Here is an 11,925-nt window from a genome sequence, read left to right on the forward strand (position 1 = left end):
AGAAGGGGCCATCAAGGAGGATGTACTTTTCTCTGAAGGGAGGAGAGAACTTCCACTTTGCATATGGCCCTGTCTAAACACTGATGGAGTTTGTTGACTCAAAAGGCTCCCATAGCCTTGGCAGCTCATGTCAAGAGCCTCAGGTGATCACTGCTATCATTAATATGACTGTTAATTGTTAAATCAATAACAGGAGTCACTGTGCACTTACTCCCCATGTATGACCTCTGTCCTTAATGAGTTGTACTATGAGAAATAACTGTCAAACTTATACTCAAACAGTACTTTATTCTATATGTGGGGGGTGCAAATTGTTGAAATTTTTACTTATATAGTTGGTCTTCTGTAATTAAAGTTAATTAAAAATGATTTGTAATGAAGACTGGGATGGGAGAGGGAGTAGAAGGTGGGACAGGAGTGTATGTGGGAGGGTGGGTATTGGTGGAAGAATCACTATATTCCTAAAGGTGCACCTTTGGAATTTGTATTCATTAAATAAAATCTTTCTTAAAAATAGAAATACACACAGCTAATCAAACCTTTCATGATTTTTACATTTGAAAATATATTTATTTTATTCTTATTAATTAAAAATAGGTAAATTTTCAAGTGTAGCTTGGTTACCAATTTCTGCTGGAAATGTTAATTTATTCTTTCTCTCTTGTGGCTTAAGTAAAGTTCTGTCATTGTTTTGAAGCTGGAATTCTCTCAAATTTTCTTTCTGATTGGCCTTACACAGATTTGCACATTTGTATCCACTATTTCTATTTACTTATACATACTTCTTTCCTAACACAATGAAATGCAGACTTGCATAGCTTGGTCTGATATATTATGTAATATATTTATAAATTATTTTAATGATTTAATAACTTTCAATGTTTTTAATTTCTTAAAACTCATGATCCAAATGAACGTGTTTTACTCATTCTCATTCTAGCTGTTGTATAACTGTAATAGTAATTTCTATAGCATTATCTCTCTGTAATGCAATTTGAGAGCTCACTCTTCCAGGTCATTAACCTGAGTTTAACTTATTGTTTAAACTTTTATTGTATATTTGTTTATTAAAATTTTCAAAGGTTTATGTTTATTTTGTTTTTCTCAAATATGATCAATTTTACTGTTTCTTGTTCTTATTTCTTGTTATCATTATTTTAATTATTTCATTTTCTGATATTTATTTCAATATTTGAAATATAATTCCATTATCTAATCTGAGAAACTCAATTCTAGTAGCTTAATTCATTGTATGCCTCATTAGTTACAATTTAGTGCAAATTTTGGCTATGCCTAACCTTTGGATAATCACTAGCTGGCAAAAACAAAACATATGCTTTATAGTTTTTTCTTATTTCAATATTGTTATCTAAATTTTAACACAAAAGAGAATGTACACGCAGTTTGTCATGTTGATAAAATCCAAAGTCAAATGGCACAATTTATCAATTTACATTATGCAAAATATTTCATTTGTTTTATAAAATAACTGCATAGCACATAGAGCAGTTATTTTCTGCTTGCTACATCAGAGTAAACTGAAGTATAGTGTGGTGATGGATTGCCCAGTGCATTCTTCTTCAACTTAATTTTTCCCACACCAACTTCCATGAAAATTCAGAAACACGGAATATGACCAAAAACTTAAAAGAATAAAAATTATCAAACTTGATGCAAGAAGAATCATAATTAATATTTATATTAATTAAAATCTTTGTGCTAAATAAAATGAATTTGCTTATATGAGGGATCCTCAAAAAGTTCCTGGAAAAGAATAGCTCAGGAAGGAAGAAAAACAGAAAAAAAACAAAAAAAAAAAAAAACACTGCATATTAAGAAAAACCCATTGGCGGGTGGTGGCGCTGTGCACACCGAAGGGCGGGCCCGGCTGCGGTTGCTGGCTGAACCCGGGAGGTGAAGCCTGTCGCTGCTTTGGCCATCGCATCCCCCAGGGAGTCCTGTTGCCGTTGCCCCTCCCGGGAGCCCAGGATCACCCCCGAATCTCCTGTCTGTGTGTCTGACCCTGCCAGCAGCTTGTCTCTTGCCTTGCGGACCCTGCCATTTCATCATGTGCGGTACATTTGCTTACTTAAACTATGATGTTCCTTGCACAAGAGGAGAAATCTTGGAGACTCTAAAGGCTTCCATAGCCTTGGCAACTCATGACAAGAGCCTAGGGGGATTACTGATGCCATAAACAAGAGTGTCAATTTGTTAAGTCAACAGCAGGAGTCACTGTGCACTTACTCCTCATGTAGGATCTCTGTCCTTAATGTGCTGTGTGCTGTATAGTGTGATTTAATGCTATAACTAGTACTCAAACAGTATTTTTCACTTTGTGTTTCTATGTGGGTGCAAACTGTAGAAATCTTTACTTAATATATGCTAAACTGATCTCCGTATATAAAGAGAATTGAAAATGAATCTTGATGTGAATGGAAGGGGAGAGGGAGAGGGAAAGGGGAGGGTTGCGGGTGGGAGGGAAGTTATGGGGGCGGGGGAGCCATTGTACTCCATAAGCTGTACTTCGGAAATTTATATTCATTAAATAAAAGTTAAAAAAAAAAAGGTCTTCAGGGACTGGAATATAGAGGATACGATTCTGCTGGTGTGGGAGTTGATGGAGGCAATGACAAAGAACTGGGAAGCCAATGCCTGCAAAATCCAGCTCATTAAGAAGAAAGGAAAAGTTAAGGCACTGGATGAAGAAGTCTACAAACAACAGGCTATGGATTTGGATATACAATTTGATGTGCACCTTGGAATGGCTCATACCTGTTGGGCAACACATGGAGAACCCAATCCTGTCAATAGCCACCCGCAGCGCTCTGATAAAAATAGCGAATTTATTGTCATTCACAATGGAATCATCACTAACTACAAAGACTTGAAAAAGTTTTTGGAGAGCAAAGGCTATGGCTTTGAATCTGAAACAGACACAGAGACGATCGCCAAGCTTGTTTAGTATATGTATGACAATCGGGAAAGTCAAGATATCAGTTCTACTACCTTGGTGGAGAGAGTTATCCAACAACTGGAAGGTGCTTTTGCACTTGTGTTTAAGAGCTTTCATTTCCCTGGACAAGCAGTTGGCACAAGGTGAGGTAGCCCTCTGCTGACTGGTGTACAGAGTGAACATAAAATTTCTACTGATCACATTCCGATACTGTACAGAAGAGGCAAAGACAAGAAGGGGAGCTGCAATCTCTCATGTGGACAGCACAACTTGCCTTTTCCCTGTTGAAGAAAAAGCAGTGGAATATTACTTTGCTTCTGATGCAAGTGCTGCCATAGAACATACCAACCGCGTCATCTTTCTAGAAGATGATGATGTTGCAGCAGTGGTGGGTGGCCGTTTTTCTATCCATCGAATTAAATGGACTGCAGGAGATCACCCTGGATGAGCTGTGCAAACCCTGCAGATGGAACTCCTACAGATCATAAAGGGCAACTTCAGTTCATTTATGCAGAAGGAAATTTTTGAGCAGCCAGATGAACACAATGATGAACACAATGAAAGGAAGAATCAACTTTCTATTTACTTATACTTACCTCTTTCCTAACACAATGAAATGCAGACTTGCATAGCTTGGTCTGATATATTATGTAATATATTTATAAATTATTTTAATGATTTAATAACTTTCAATGTTGAACACAATGAAAGGAAGAATCAACTTTAATGACTATGCTGTGAATCTGGGTGGTATGAAGGATCACATTAAGGAGATCCAGAGGTGTCAGCGTCTGATCCCTGTTGCCTGTGGAACGAGTTACCATGCTGGAGTAGCAACACATCCAGTTCTGGAGGAGCTGACAGAGTTGCCTGTGATGGTGGAAGTAGCCAGTGACTTCTTGGAGAGAAACACGCCAGTCTTTCGAGATGACGTTTGCTTTTTCATCAGTCAGTCAGGTGAGACAGCAGATACCCTGATGGGTCTTCGGTACTGTAAGGAGAGAGGCGCTTTAACCGTGGGGATCACAAATACAGTTGGCAGTTCTATTTCAATGTGTGGAGTTCACATCAACGCTGGTCCTGAAACTGGCGTGGCTAGCACAAAGGCTTATGCCAGCCAGTTTGTGTCGCTTGTGATGTTTGCTCTCATGATGTGCGATGACAAGATCTCCATGCAAGAGAGACCCAAAGAGATCATGCTTGGCCTGAAACGGCTGCCTGATTTGATTAAGGACGTACTCAGCATGGATGATGAGATTCAGAAGCCAGCAACAGAACTGTATCATCAGAAGTCAGTCCTGATCATGGGGCGAGGCTAACATTACGTCACTTGTCTTGAAGGGGTGCTGAAAATCAAAGAAATTACTTACATGTGCTCTGAGGGCATCCTCGCTGGTGAGTTGAAACACAGCCCCCTGGCTTTGGTGGATAAGCTGATGCCCGTCATCATGATCATCATGAGAGACCACACTTACGCCAAGTGTCAGAATGCTCTCCAGCAGGTGGTTGCTCTGCAGGGGCGCCCTGCGGTGGTTTGTGATAAGGAGGGCACGGAGACCATTAAGAACACCAAGAGAACAATCAAGGTGCCCCACTCAGTGGACTGCCTGCAGGGCATCCTCAGCGTGATCCCCTTGCAGCTGCTGGCTTTCCACCTTGCTGTGTTGAGAGGCTATGATGTTGATTTCCCATGGAATCTTGCCAAATCTGTAACTGTAGAGTAAGGAACATCGGAACCTCTGGACGATTAAGCAACACAAGACACCTTTTGAATTTAAAACTTTGATTTGAAATATCACTCCTTTCAAGCCTTTTTTAGTAAATCCTTATTTATAGATCAGTTATAATTAGCCCACTCAGTTTGTGATTTTTGTGAAATTACTTTCAGTAATTGTTGGGGTGGTTTAAATAATGGAATGTATGCAAAAGACTTCAGCTGTTGTTTTCTGTAAAGAATGCTGGGTGTTGAATTTCTGGGTCCTCTGCTTCTATCCGAGATGATTGTATTTTAAAAGTAACTGGTATTTGTTTTACCTTGCTTTGTTCATTCAGACCAATGAAAGAGTAGTGCATTTAGTTGTAGGCTCTAAAGCCCGTGGCAAAGTTTGCTGATACTTAGACATTTACTGAAGGCTTTGCTAAGTTACATATAAATAGAAGATGCTATGATTGATTTTGAAGCCTGCTTCTGTTTTGTTTTTAGATCAAACTGTACAACAAAAAGCTGAACACTATTCTTGGTGGAATTTATTTCTAAGTTTGGTTAATCTTAGTTTCTCAAACCTGTTGTCTGTTATCTATAGGAAAAGCTAATTTAGGAGGCAAAGTATTATAGTAGTGCATAAGTGTTCCCCAATCTTTAGCAACATAATTTGCATAATTATGTAGCATAAGCTTTACATTTGAGCTGCTTTGGACAACTGACAGTAAGATTTTAAATTTGAAGTTGGAAATTTGAGACGGAAGTTGTGTTCTGATCTCCTAAAAGTGATTTCTGTTTCTTTGTAGTCTTTTTTATTTCTTAACTGTTGAGCACATCTTTTATCTTGTTCTTTGAAATCACAGCAGAGAGTTGCTGTCATAGGTCTCAAATAAAATCAATCTTGATATGCTCAGTATATGTCAAGGAAGGGAGAATTTCCTGCAGTTAATTCAAGCTTTCCTTCACTGCCTTGTTGCATAAAACTGGTACCCTTACTGCCAGTCTGGAAGTTCTTTGCAGTCGTTGGGAAGATTGGCAAGTCTATGTCTAATTCTATGTCTCCTGATGTGTAAGGCTGTTGCAGAGTGTGTGAAAATCTATGGTGCTGCAAGAATAGCAGCGACTAAGTGCGAAGATGAAAACCAGTCAAACCTGCTGCTGCTCCTGAAAGGGAACTGACGCACGGTGGCATGCCGGTAGGGTTGTTGGTTAAGAGAGCCAGTACAGGCTTTCTCTGTTAGGTTTCTTAGAAGGTTATTTCTAACATGATATTGTCTTATCCTTTTTTAAAAAAAAGTTTTATTTGACACAATATGTACATATTTATGGGGTCCACTGTGACAGTTACAAGTGTACAGTGTGCAATGATCAGATCAGGGTAACTGGGACAAACGTATCACCTCATTTATTGTTTCTTTGTGTTGAGATCATTCAAAATCCTTTCGACTAGTTGTCTTATCTGTTTGAATACAGGTGTTTTGGACGCTAGTTAGGTCTGTGTTGGGAGGAAAGGTGCCAGTTTTTGGCTTCTTGGTACTATGCCTCTGACTTTACTTCTGTTTCTCTTCAAATGAGAAAACCAGCTGAAGTATTTTCTTTAGCAAGCATATTTTTAAAAAGTCTGTTAGGGTCAGTTTTTTTCTCTTACTATTTTTTAAAATTAGGATATATTATAGCAATAAAAGATAAAGACTACTGTTGACTAATGCATGCTACAACTTAAGTGTTTTTCCTAAAAAAGCCCAATGTCATTGAAAATTATTCAATGAAAAAGATTTCATAGCTCACATTGAATTTGTGAAGATCAAAGAAAATTGAAGGAAATGAGGAAGGTATTTTAGTTTAATGATATCCACACATTTAGTAAATTTTGTGCACCTCTTTTCTCAGTCCCTCCGCAGATCCTTTGCTACACATACACCACCTCTCCCTCTTCTTGGCTTCCCGAGCGTGGACCCGAGCAGTCTCTGGTGTAGTCCTTGGCCACTCTGTATGAATTTTTGGCCACTCTGCCACCGGCTTGTATCTGCTCTGCTCACTAACTTTCCATTTTTTCCTGCACAGCTTGGAATCCTGCTGCTATACCACCATCTTCCCAACCCTCTCCTCCCTTTTCTAACTCTGTCACTCTGACTTTCAAATAAACAAACATATGTTTTTAAAAGTACAAGATACTATTCAAAATAGCAAAAAATTAATACATAGAAAGAAAATTAAGAAAAACATGACTCCAATTTTATAATGAACTCTACCAAATAAAAGAACAGAAAAGACCTTTTAAAATCAGTAAAGATTTGAATGGACATTTTGCCAAAAAAATTTCAATAACTATGTAAAATATCCTCAAAATCATTCTTTGAAAATAGTAGATAAAGCCTCCCTTCAAAAAACACACTTCATATGCTGTACAATGGTTCCAATCCAGCAACAGTAAAAAAAATCAAATATTGTCAGAGATATGGGGGATACAGAATTAGCAAACATTTCTGATGGGAAGATAGAATAATGCAGCAACTCTAAAAACTACCTGGTAGCTCTTTAATTGTCATACTATAATTACAGTATTTGGGCTAGTATTTGGTGCAACTAGCAAATTGCTTTGAAAAATCAGCCCCCTATATTGGAATACTTGAGCTACAGTCCTGTAACTGCTCTCAGTTCTAGTTTCCTGCTAATGCAACCCTACAAGATAGTAGATTAGGGCACAAGTTGTTTGGTGCCTACCAAAAAGAAGCGTGGCCTAGATGGAGTTCCAGAGGCTGGCTTCAACCTGGCCCAGTCATGACTATTGCAGATATTTGGGGGAATAAACCAGAGGCTAGGAACACTCTCTGTATGTCTTTGTCTCTGTTTCTCTATCTTCCTTTCACATAAATAAATCAAAATTTTTAAAGTTGAATTATCAAAAAAGTGAATTATCATATGACCAAGTAATTACAATCCCACTCATGTACCCAAAATACAAGAAAACATGGACCCACATAAATTCCCACCACAGCACTAATCACAAAACTAAATGTGTGAAAAGAACTATGTGGCATGTCTTTATGATAGAAAACTCCTTAGTGATCAAATAAATTAAATGGTGCTTTGTGCTACCAAGAGAACTAATCTCAAAATCATTAAGATAACAGACAGAAACTAAACACAAAAAATGCATACCACATCATTTTGATAATAAGAAATATATAGAAGTTGCAAATTTCTGGGGATGTGGTGTAGGTTAGTGGTGTTCCTGGGTGGGGGTGGGGATGAGAGATGATACTCCAAGGGACCTTGAGGAACCTGCTTCACACATAAATGCAAGTAGCATGGAATTTTGCTTGGATTACACAAAATATGCCATTAAATTCATATTAATCTGAAGCTGTTTCCAGACCTTCAGTCCCTACATATGGAACTTCAATCTAACCTACTGCATAAAAAATTAAAACCCAATTTAAGATTTCATTTTGGTAAAAGACAGCTTGGCTTCAGCCAGTCACTTGCAGGAACAATTTAACAATTTTCAGTCTGTGAAAATAAGGTGGATGCTACCCTTAACCCATCTAACCATTTTGGTTCTGAGCTTCCATATCCCATCTATAGACAGCAGAGGCCAGCTCTGTGACCTTCTTGGGCTCTCAGTGCTGCTCAAGTCATGAGTCACTCTCTGTTAAAAAAAAATTGATTTCCCTAAAGTGTCTCTTCTAATAGTTTTTAATTTAGACTGTAATTATATATTCCAATAATATGAAGATGCATGTGATGTCCACTTATTAAGTGACTACTGTTTTGGTCTTCAATGAAGGAGCTACCTTTCTCTGAAGGGAGGAGAGAACCTCCACTTTGACTATGACCTTGTCTAAACAAGATAAGAGTCGGAGAACTCAAAAGGCTTCCATAGCCTTGGAAACTCATGACTGGAGCATAGGGAGATTACTGATGCCATAAACAAGAGTGTCAATTTGTTAAGTCAACAACAGGAGTCACTGTGCACTTACTCCTCATGTAGGATCTCTGTCCTTAATGTGCTGTACATTGAGATTTAATGCTATAACGAGTACTCAAACAGTATATTTCACATTGTGTTTCTGTGGGGGTGCAAACTGTTGAAATCTTTACTTAATGTATACTAAACTGATCTTCTGTATATAAAGAGAATCAAAAATGAATCTTGATGTGAATGGAAGGGGAGAGGGAGTGGGAAAGGGGAGGGTTGCGGGTAGGAGGGACGTTATGGGGGGGAAGCCATTGTAATTCATAAGCTGTACTTTGGAAATTTATATTTATTAAATAAAAGTTAAAAAAAGTGACTACTGTTTTATGAATAATGTCAAGGTTTTTAAGACAAATAAAATCTATACAATAAAGTGATTCAATGACTAATACATTTAAGAACTAGAAAATAAGTACTCATTTAAAAATTTGTCAATATGATTATTTTTTTTTCATTTTGGAGACAGAGAAATCCTGAACACTGGATCACCACCTCATTACCTGCCATAGCCAGGGACTTGATAAGGCTGAAATCAGGAGCTAGGAACTCAATTCACATCTCCCATGTAGTTGGCAGGGACATAAGTTCCTTTGCCAAAACCTGTCCTCTCCCAGCATGCACATTAACAGAAACTTGAAATCAGGAGCAGAGCAGAACTTGGACTCAAAGCCAGGCACTCTGACATTGGATGAGAGTGTCCCAAGAGGCACCATAATTGCTGCATCAAATCCTTGCCATTTTTAAAAGATGTATTTATTTACTTCATTTAATAGAGTGAGAGGAAAGAGTGGTAGAAAACCACAAACATGCTGTGGATGGATTTTAGAATGATTATGTATGAAAAGAGAGCAGAAGACTGCAAGGAGTATGAGTGCACATGAATCATACGTCTAAATTGACCAACCAATAAAAACTGAAGTAAAAGTTATTAACATAAAAGGAATATAGTGCTGGAACTCACAGCTGCTACTTAAGTGGAGGGACATGCAATGAAGTCATCAAGGTAAGAACATCCCTTCTCAAATAAAGTCCAGAGAAACAAGGCTGCATGAAGATTTTTGACAGAACCACTGTCCCTACGTGTAGAGAACTGATAGTGCTCTCTTCCCAACGCTAATGATGCATTGTCATACACTCATTCTCCAGAAATTGTGCTCCCAAGAGCTGATAATAAATATCAGAAAACACTGCTGCAGTATGTAGGGACATGCTTACAATTTTTTCTTATGGTTTAGGATGTAGTGCCATGCATCACATATTTTTATAAAGCTCTATATGCTTTATTTAAGCATAATTAGACAAAATTTCATAGTAGCAAGCATGATTAAATTATAAAGCATGATTATTACTCATCAAAAGTCTTCAATAAATTCTATTTTTTGCCAAATTTTAAACTACCACTTCCAGTTATCCTAGAGGAATTTTAAAGCAAATATGACATACCATACCATTTATTTTGTAGGAGTTTTGGGATGCTTCTAATGGATGAAAACGCCTAATACAATAATCACACTTTAAAAACAAGTTCCTAATATCTTGTGTAACTCAGTAGTTCCAGGGATAAATGTTTAACCTAGTAGATAAGATCAGTTGCAACACCTACATTCCATATCTGAGTACCTGGGTTTAGGTCCTGCCTCTACTCTTTATGAAAGCATCCTGTTTTGGACACTCTGAACACAGTAGTGATGGCTCAAGTACTTCAGTCATTGGCACATATGTGAGACACCTGGATTAAATTCTCAGCTCTGGGCTCCAGACCTGGTCTAGCTCCAATTATTGTACACATTTGGAAAGTGAACCAGTGAAAGGAAGCTCTCTCTCTCTCTCTCTCTCTCTCTCTCTTACTCTTTTCATTAAAATAAAATAATTTCTTAAAGATTACTTCTAGTAATTTTTTATCATTGAAATTATTGTGGACTATAACTTCCAGAGATTTGGGGTGATATACATTTATATTTCACATGTATTACCTATTGTAGAAACTCAAAATTAAAGCATTTAATATACACACTGAAGTTAGAGACACATATACCACAATTAGAATGGAAAGTGTCAGGTGAACAGATGGGTTTTCCAGACAACATTATTCTTTTTTTAAAACTTTTATTTAGTAAATATAATTTCCAAAGTACAGTTTATGGATTACAATGACTTTTTCCCCCCATAACTTCCCTCCCACCCGTACCCCTCCCATCTCCCACTCCCCCTCTCATTCCATTCACATCAAGATTCATTTTCAATTATCTTTATATACAGAAGATCAATTTAGTATATATTAAGTAAAGATTTCATCAGTTTTCACCCACACAGAACATAAAGTATAAAATACTGTTTGAGTACTAGTTATAGCATTAATTCACATTGGACAACACATTAAGGACAGAGATCCCACATGAAGAGTAAGTACACAGTGACTCTTGTTGTTGACTTAACAATTTGACACTCTTGTGTCGGGGAACGGGACAGCCTGGCCAGCTGTGACCCTCCCGACATGTACAAGCACAAGAAGTTTAGTGCTGGGCTTTTTCCACCCTGCCCGTTGCTAATTGCAAGATCCTGTTTTGACTTTAAGCATCCTGTTATTGCATGTTTCCCACACTTAGTTGGTAACATGTTTTCCGTGAATGATATATATAAATAGGTGGACGGTGGGCGGGGGTAGTGAATGAACGCTGGTAAAAGACGGAGGAATGAATGAACGCTGGTAAAAGACGGAGTAATGAATGAACACTGGTAAAAGGCGGAGTGAATGAATGAACGCTAGTAAAAGACGGAGTAATGAATGAACGCCGGTAACAGGCGGAGTTGTGAATGAACTCCGGAAACAGGCGGGAGTTATGAATGAACGCCGGTAACAGGCGGGAGCTGTGAATGAACGCCAGTAGTAAGCGGGAGTGGTGAATGAAGGAGTTGTGAATGAATGCCAGTAACAGGGCGGGCGTTCGCGACATGTAACGCGAGTCTGCTGAAAAATAAAGTGAAAGCTGAAAAGCCGATAAACGCATCTGGTGTCTCCGAGGTCTCGCCGGCGTTAACCTATCCGGAAGGTGTACGCCTGCAACTGGTGCCGTGACTCGGATCGCTGCGACGCGGAAAGAAGGTAAGAAAAAAAACGTCTATAGACGGGAGTCTAGGGGAAAAAGCCTAGGAATACCGCGGTACAATGGGGAACACACAGTCCACCACGAAAATGCACCTATTGATTAGCCGCCTTTTAAAGGCAACGGGGACGCCCGTAAAGAGTGTAGCTGTGTGCAATTTTACGAGGATACTATATAAAACTTG

The 11,925-nt window shown here is 38.3% G+C and overlaps 1 pseudogene; it reads left to right on the forward strand.

Annotated features, from left to right (window-relative positions):
• The first annotated feature begins 2,068 nt into the window (after positions 1–2,068).
• On the forward strand, positions 2,069–6,297 carry LOC100349875 (glutamine--fructose-6-phosphate aminotransferase [isomerizing] 1-like; annotated as a pseudogene).
• Positions 6,298–11,925: the final 5,628 nt, after the last annotated feature.

Source organism: Oryctolagus cuniculus, chromosome 19 (genome assembly GCF_964237555.1).
Source record: "Oryctolagus cuniculus chromosome 19, mOryCun1.1, whole genome shotgun sequence".
Taxonomy (NCBI): domain Eukaryota; kingdom Metazoa; phylum Chordata; class Mammalia; order Lagomorpha; family Leporidae; genus Oryctolagus; species Oryctolagus cuniculus.